The sequence below is a fragment of the Magnolia sinica genome, chromosome 2, assembly GCF_029962835.1.
Source record: "Magnolia sinica isolate HGM2019 chromosome 2, MsV1, whole genome shotgun sequence".
Taxonomy (NCBI): Eukaryota; Viridiplantae; Streptophyta; class Magnoliopsida; order Magnoliales; family Magnoliaceae; genus Magnolia; species Magnolia sinica.
In genome coordinates, this window is record NC_080574.1 from 27,265,979 (window position 1) to 27,274,753 (window position 8,775).

The window sequence follows — 8,775 nt, forward strand, 5'->3', positions numbered from 1 at the left end:
AGGGCCCACAGAGCACCGACCACTAGCCACCTGGCTAGTGGCAGCGTCATAGCCAAACCGCGTTAGTGTCATGCTGAATTTCTGTGACGCATTTATACAGCGGTTGGTGGTCAGAACCAAACATCAGGAACCTTTATATTGATGGACCATCCTCCAAAACTTGTACTCGTTTGATTGATCCTAACCATCATAATTTCTTTTAATTGGTTTATTGTGCATTCATGGGCCAATCACCGAGGACGCGGATTGCCTGGCTACAGGGATTTCCAGCGGTCAGAAGCTAGGTGGGGCCCACTGAGATGTTTGTAAGAAATCTATCTACTTTGCCCGCCCAAAAACTTTTAAGTGGGCCACATGACAGTAAAAGTGGGTAGGGAAATGCTTACAGTTGAAACCTTCCCGGGTTCCATCATGACGTTTATATGCCATCCAAACCGTTCATAAGGTATTAGCCTGATCTGAAACTTCTATGGCTCATGAATATTTTAGGTGTTCGTTCAATCTCCACCTTTTCTTGTCGTGTGGCCCACTTGAGTTTTGAATCTATTTCATTTTTGAGCTCATGTCCTAACAAAAGCTGGCAAAATGGATGGATGGGTTGGATTTCTCGTAAACATTTCGGTCCGCCCCATCTAGCTTCCGACGGCGGTAACTTCCTGTGGCCGGGGGTTGAAGCCTTGAAGGCAACCCTCGTCCAATCACCCACCATTCATTGCAATTTTTGCACCATGGCCTGAGATCATGCATCGTCACGGCGGACGCGGATTGCACGGACGCTGCCAGTAGCGTTCGCTACTGGACGGTGCTCTGTGGACCGCACCATGGTCCATGATGGATGTGTTTTATCCATGCCATCCATTTTTCCATATCATTTTAAGGCATGAACCCAAAATTGAGGCAGATCCAAATCTCAGGTGGACTACAAACTAGGGATTGAAATCCCACCATAAATACTTCTTGGGGCCATCAAGCTGAGATTTGTGTTTTCCCTTCATCCGTGTCTGTGTGATATTATTAACAGGTTGGATGGAGAATAAACATTTCAGGGGGCCTGGAAGTTTTTAATGGTGGGCATTCAATCACCACTGTTTTCCTTGATCTGGCAAAATGGATGGACGGCACATATAAAACAAATATATCATGGTGGGCCCACAGAGCACCATGCAGTGTCAGTATGCAAATCTGTGTGCTGCATTGGCTGGCCAATAAATCAACCCCCTTTTATATAAGGATTACCATATATCAAGGCACATGCAATGACAAGCACTTGTCAGCGTGGCCTATGTGCAAGATCATGCCCCTTGGCCGCGGCTTCAGTGGATCTACAGAGGTCTCCCTGACTGTGGGCCCCATCTTGATTTATGTATCTTATATCTATTCCGTCCATCCGTTTCGAAAGCTCATTTTAGGGCATTAAATAAAAACGAAGCCGATCTGAATCTCAGGTGGACCACACCACAAGAAACAGTATTGATTTAACACCTATCATTAAAAACTTTTCTTGGCAGCAAAAGTTTTGGATTTGTGGTCCCCTTTTACAGGTCTGTGTGACCTTATCCACAGGTTGGATAGCAAATAAACATTACGGCGGTCCTGAAGAAGTTTTTAATGGTGTGCATTCAATCACCACTATTTCCAATGGTGTGGTCCACTTAAGATTTAGATCTGCCTTATTTTTTGGTGCCCTAAAAAGATCTGGAAAAACATATAGACGACGTGGATATAAGATGTATACAGCATTATGGGCCCCACAGTCGGGAATCCACCGAAGCGGCTTCCATGTCCCTTTGCTTCCCATCACGTAAACTGGTCCGAGAATCTGGCAAATCAGTAATCAGGTTTGCCAAGGATGCCTATTGGATCAGCAACACTACTGGTTTCACAGGTCTGTGGCCCACTTAATGAATAAGATTGGCCTGATATTTACGCAATGAATGGCATCTGAATGTTGTAACCCATCCGATGGGCTTGGCTATTTTAAGCATAGCTGGGCACAGTTGAGTCCGACGGAGTTAGGGCTGACCCGACTCGACCTGGTTTTGAAATAGACCTTACTTAACTTGATCCAATTCGATACTAAGTCTAGCATGCCTAACCTGATCCCTAGCATGTACTATTCCAGACCGAGTCTGACCCGGTCATAGATACTGAGTCAGTCGAGTCAGCACCAAGTTGGGTTGGGTGCAGCGGGTATCCATTGGCTGAAATCACAACTTAGAACCTAGGCGCACCTGCCGGAATTGCAGCCTCTCCATCACCTGCAACGTGTGTGTGTGTGTGTAAGTTTCAAATTGAGTCAAGTCAGTGTTGAGTTGGATTTCATATCGAGTCAAGTTCAGTTATTGGGTGACTTGAACTCGACTCGGTTTAAGTTTAGTTTAAGGTCACGTGCTTGTAGACGGCGTGGATGTCTCTTTGCATGTGACCTTAAAATGAGACGCAAATCTCGTGCAACTGTTGTAAAGAGCCTAGCTCCGTGGAACCCATGGCTATGTATATATGTAATCTACTCCGTTGATCATTTGAGCCAGCTCATGTTTGGACATCGGCTCGAAAATGAGACTGATACAATACTCAAGTGGGCCACACACAAAGGAAAAGTTGAGATGGGGATGCCTACCATTGAAACCTAGGTGCACACCAAAGTTCTGGGTCAGTCAGATATTTGGCTTTACCGTGAAACCTGGTGGGATTCACCTTGTGAATGGGTTGGATGGCACATGGATATCACAGTGGCCCTGGATCGACTGTTTCATTGGTGGGTATCCCATCGTCACAATTCCTTGATGTGTGGTCCACTGAGTTTTGGATTGGTCTTAGTTTTTTGGGCTCTCATCATGAATGAGGTGGCACAAATAAGGCCACCAACGGATGGACTTAGAACTTCTGGCTAGGGTTGAAAGTCGAGCGAGTTGGGTCCGGTTAGTGCTCAACCCTGGTCCAATCCAAAGTTTTTATACTTCAACCTTAACAAAACTCAAACCTCATATGGGGAATTCTCAACCCAAGCCCAATCCAAGTGGACAAGGCCGGGTTATGAGTGAATACACGCTAATATTTTTGTTATTATATTAGCCTGCTACATTTCAATACACGTCTTATTTTTTATACGTATAATTTAATTAATTATGTATATGTACTTATTTATAGTAAATAACTTCATTTCTTCTTAACAAACAAGCTAAAATATAGAACAACTACTCCTTTAAAAGTCATGTTGTGTAGCACAGAATCTATTAGGGAGAGAGAAGTCCAGCGCATCTTGTTAGCTTGAGTCGTTGAAAATGAGTAGTTGATGGTACTAGAATTTTCAGTGCTTTCAACACAGGCGATCTACACTCAATAATAATTTATAAGTAACTTATATATCGATCGGGTTTGGTTTGGGTTGGGTTGGGTTGGGTTGGGTTGGGCAACTTGAGACCTCAACCCAAGATTGACCCAAGTTTTATCGGGTTGGCGTTTGTATAGCCCAAGCCTGAGACTGAATCTGATACATTCTGCCCGAGCCCAACCCAATGTCAGGTCGATTATGGGTAGAGTTAGGCATTGAATCGAGTTGGACCGAGTTAGGGCTGACCCGACTTGATCTGGTTTTGAAATAGGCCTGACACAAATTCAACCTGACTTAGTACCAAGTCCAACATGCCTGACCCGATCCGAGTCCAAGTTTGGTGACTAATTCGGACCGATTCTGACCCGGTCAAAAGTATCAAGTCGGGTCGAGTTGGCATTGAGTCGAATCGAGAGAGAGAGAGAGAGAGAGAGAGAGAGAGAGAGAGAGAGAGAGAGAGAGAGAGAGAGAGGTAATGGTGGTGGGTGGCTATCGGGCTTGGAAGAGGAGAGAGAGAGAGAGGTAATGGTGGTGGTGGCTATCGGGCTTGGAAGAGGGGAGAGAGAGAGAGAGAGAGAGAGAGAGAGAGAGAGAGAGAGAGAGAGAGAGAGAGAGGAGGAGGAGGAGGAGGAGGAGGAGGAGGAGGGTGGTTATGGTGGTGGTTGGCCGCTGGGTTGGAAAAGGATGAGGATGAGGGAGGGAGCGAGAGAGAGTTTGAGATCGGGTCAAGTTTGGGGTCAGGTGCGGTGGATAAGGTTAGAGAGAGTTAGAAATTATGATTTTTAATATATATATATATATATATATATATATATATATATATATATATATATATATAGGGAAAAGGTACTATGCGCTCGACCTCACGATAAGCTCCCGTGAGGTCGAGCGTGTGGGCCCCACCGTGATGCATGTCGACCATCAACACCGTGCATTTGATGGGTCCCCTCTAAATTATGAGATATGCCAAAAATCAGCCGTATACAGAACTCGGGTGAGCCATACCATCTAAAATCATGTGAAGACATGCAAAAAACATATAAAAGCACTTGGTGGGCCCCACCTGAGTTTTGAATGCTGCTGAAACTTGGTCTGAACCCTCATCCAAGTGGAACACACATAATGGATGGGCTGGATTTGCAAACCACATCTCGGTGGGCCCAAAAATGATTATGAATGTTTTAATGGTGCATGGCCCCTCCCCACTTCTGTATGTGGTGTGGCCCACACAAGTCACAAATTGACTTGATTTTTGAGACCTAGGCCCACAATGGAATGGTGCATCTGACTGATGGGGTAGATGTTCGAAATGCATCACAGTGGGGCCCACACAACTCAACCTCTTGGGATGATCTTGTGAGGCCGAGCACATAGTACCTTTTCCCATATATATATATATATATATATATATATATATATATATATATATATACATACATATATACCCGAATTCGAGTTGAGTCAAGTTTTGAATCGAGTCAAGTCTATTCGAATTGAGTTTCTGGTCGAGTTGGATAAAATTACTAAGTAACTCGAATTCGACTCAGTTTGAGTTCTGATTAGACGAAGCTTGGTTCGGACCGACTCACCCATTCAGTTAGGGTTGAGCTGGGTTTGAACAAGTCGGACGAGTTGAGTCAGGCAAGTCGAGTCATCCCATGCCCAACTCTAACCACGAGTCGGACGGGTTGAACCCGCCCGACTTTTAGCCCTACTAGTGGCTACTTTTTATATTAACCATCCGTTCCATGTCTACCAATTAGCTTCCTGAGCCATCTAAAGCGGATCTCAAGATTTATACGGTTTAATACGAGTTGCGCGTGTAGCACGCGTGTAAAATTTTTTAGCACATGGCTTTGAACCATTACCATGTTGCCACGTGATCTCTAGCCGGTGGTTCACCGGATTCAGGCTGGGGAGTTAATTTATACTCTGGCAGCGTATGACACCTGATACACAGGCGCTCAGAAATTATCCAAATCAGATCGATTGAACTGTTCCAACCTCTGATTCATGGACTCTTGTTTGTTGAAATAAAACCATCCGTTATTTTACACTTTTAACCTTCAAATAAACGTCAACCAATCCAATCGTAAGATAATCAAAGAAGTCTAATTTCTGGCTCACGACGAATCTAAAGTGGGCCCCATAATTTGGACTGTTTAATTTAAATAATTGGTATGAGACGTATACATTTTGAAAATCCTGCGCATCGCCGATCACACCCTGCCAGAGTATCAAAGGTTTCCTCATTCAGCTTCTGCAAAAACCATTAATTGGAGCACATGAAGCCACGTGTAATCAGATCAGCTGATGCATCGAACTCATTAATATCTTTATTAATAAAAATCTCAGTTCCATGGCGCGGTGAGATTTCATTTTACAAGTGGCTAGAAGCGGGTCCCTCTACAAGGCTTGTCGCATAGGCTTATTCTACAATGCAGACTGTGGGGTCAATCGTAATGTTTTCATGAAATCTAATCCGTCCATCATGTCAAACCCATAGTATTTTCCTAAATCCAAACATTATGCGAATCTAAAACTAGAGTGGGCCGCACAATGTAAAATCATGATTGAGACCTCTAAAATCACATATTGTGGCCCACATGAGTTTAATAATGGATTGAGTCTTGGGATGTCCATTCATCCTCGCATGGGAAATCTTATGAACCGGTTGGATGGAATATTAAAAACATGGAGAGCTCCACACAATCTGGGAGATTTTAATGGTGGGCATCCCTATCCTAACTTGTCTCAGTGGTGTGACCCACATTAATTTCTGATTGGGATAATTTGTTTAAAAAAGGTTGAAATTAAAGGGTTGACCTTATGAACCAATTGGATTTGATCCACACAACACAGTGGGCTTCACACGCCACACTGCGGAATAAACATTTTCTATAGAGGAGCCCGCTTCTTACGAAATCGGAATGCGTGCTGAGTAACTCAGTACACTTAGCGTACTGAGTAAACTCTGTGGGACCCACATTGATGTATGTGTCATATCCACTCCGCCCATCCGTTTTTAAAGATCATGTTAGGAAATGGTCCCAAATTTCAAGAATATATAAGCTTCAAGTGGACTACACTACAGGAAACAGTGTGAATTGAAGCGTTTATACCGTTGAAAATTTCTTAGGGACAGCAGAAATTTTGAATGAAGCTGATATTCGTTTTTTGACTTCATCCATATGTTTCTAACCATGTGAACAGGTTGGATGATAAGTAAACATGACTGTAGGCCCTAGGAAGGTTTCAATGGTGGACGTAACTATCTCCACTATTTCCTGTAGTGTGGTCGACTTAAGATTTTTTTATGCTTTAATTTTGGTTTCAACCTATAAAATGATCATAAAAAATGGATGGACGGTGTGGATAATCTACATAAATCCACGGTGGGCCAGCAGAGCTTACTCAGTACAATAAAAGCGTACTGAGTTACTCAGTACGCAATCCGCTTCCGCCTCTTAGAGAAATCTACGACTGTGGACCCCACCTTTTATCCATTGGATATTCTTGAAACAATACAAGCTTAACATGCTCACTTAGACCTCCTCGTACGGACGACAAATCCCAGGACGAAAATACCCCTCCTTTTCACATAAACGGATTGGCTACTCCGCCTGCCAACCGTCAATGGCAGATCGTCGTGGTCTGTGGGCCCCACCATAATTTATGCTTTTCATCCATGCCATCCATATATTTTTCCGGATCATTTTATCGTATGAGACAAAAAATGAGGTATATCCAAATCTTAAGTGTACCACATTACAGGAAACAGTTTTGAATGAGCGTCAACCATTAGAAATCCTTCCCCGTCTAAGTTGGGGCCCACTGTGATGTTTGTGAGAAATCCTCCCCGTCTAAGTTCATTCATAGGGTCACAAAGACCTGGATGAAGATAAAAAACAAATTTCATAATGATCCAAAACTTCATTAACCCCTGAAAGGGTTTCAATGGTAGACATTCAATTCCCCACTGCCTTTTACAGTGTGGTCCACTTGATGGTTAGATCTATCTTTTTTTTTTCCTCAAGCCTTAATATGAGCTCACCAAATAGATGGACGGTTTGGATATAACACAGACATCATGATGGGACCCACGAAAACAACCTAGCAAAAAAAAAAAAAAAAAAACAGCATAGACAGCCGCGGTTGCCACGGGCCCGTGGCTGTCTAGTAGTTTTTTTTTTTTTTTTTTTAATAACAGAGAGAACTTTTTCTCTCCTACATTTTTCTCTAATACATAATTATGTAAATATGTATATATAAGTGTATAAAATTTTTTTTCTATCTTTTAATTCATTTCTTTGTCTATTTATTAAACAAGCATATCTCTTAAATTAAAATATTTTTTTCTCTTTTTTTTTTAACATGCACACACACCCCCATGCACTCACACTAGTAGAATTTCACCACGTATGGATACTCTAACACTTGACTGGGTGTTGAAACTCCTAAGAGTCTACCACCCGAGTAAGAGTAAGAATCCTAAACTAGCGGGGGAAGCATGAAAATTAGTGGGGCAAGTATGTAAATGAGTGGGGCAAGCATGATAATCAGCGGGGCAAACATGAAAATGTGCGGGGGAAACTACAAAATCAACGGGGTAAACTGAAATATGAGCGGGGCAAATTATAAAAATAGTGGGGTAAACTAAAATATGAGCGGGGCAAACTAGAAAAACAGCGGGGGAACATGAATTGAGTGGGAGAAACTAGAAAATCAGCGGGGAAACATGAAAATCAGCCGGGGAAACTAGAAAATCAGCGGGGCAAACTAGGAAATCAGCGGAGCAAACATGAAATTGAGCGAGGCAAACTAGAAAATCAGCGGACCAAACATGAAATTGAGAGGGGGAAACTAAAAAATCAGCTGATTTCATGTTTGCCCCGCTGATTTCCTAGTTTGTCCCGCTGATTTTCTAGTTTCCCCCGCTCAATTTCATGTTTTCCCCGCTGATTTTCTAGTTTGCCCTGGTGATTTTCTAGTTTCCCCCGCTCAATTTCATGTTTTCCCCACTGATTTTCTAGTTTGCCCCGCTGATTTCAGTCTCGTTTCTTTCATCTCTTTTCATTGCGTTGCTTTCACTGTTGCCGTTTTCACACCCTTTCTTCACTCCGTTCCAGTAAGGGCCTATTTGGCTAGGAGAATCTCATGGGATTAGGAGGGATGGGTTGGATTTTAAGGTAATGATGGTGGTGTTAGTGGATTGGAAAAAGATCCATGGGATTGCTATATCTCGGGATTAGTTCACTGGTTCTATTTGGCACGCCCGGCATATCCCGGGATTTTACTTTCCAATCCGTCCAACCAAGGGATGAGATCAATTTTAAGGTAATAATGGTGATGTTAGTAGATTGTTTTAAGATCCATGGGATTGCTGATACATGTCCTTTTAAACGTAGACCTATGTTTGCCTCGCTCAACTTCATGTTTCC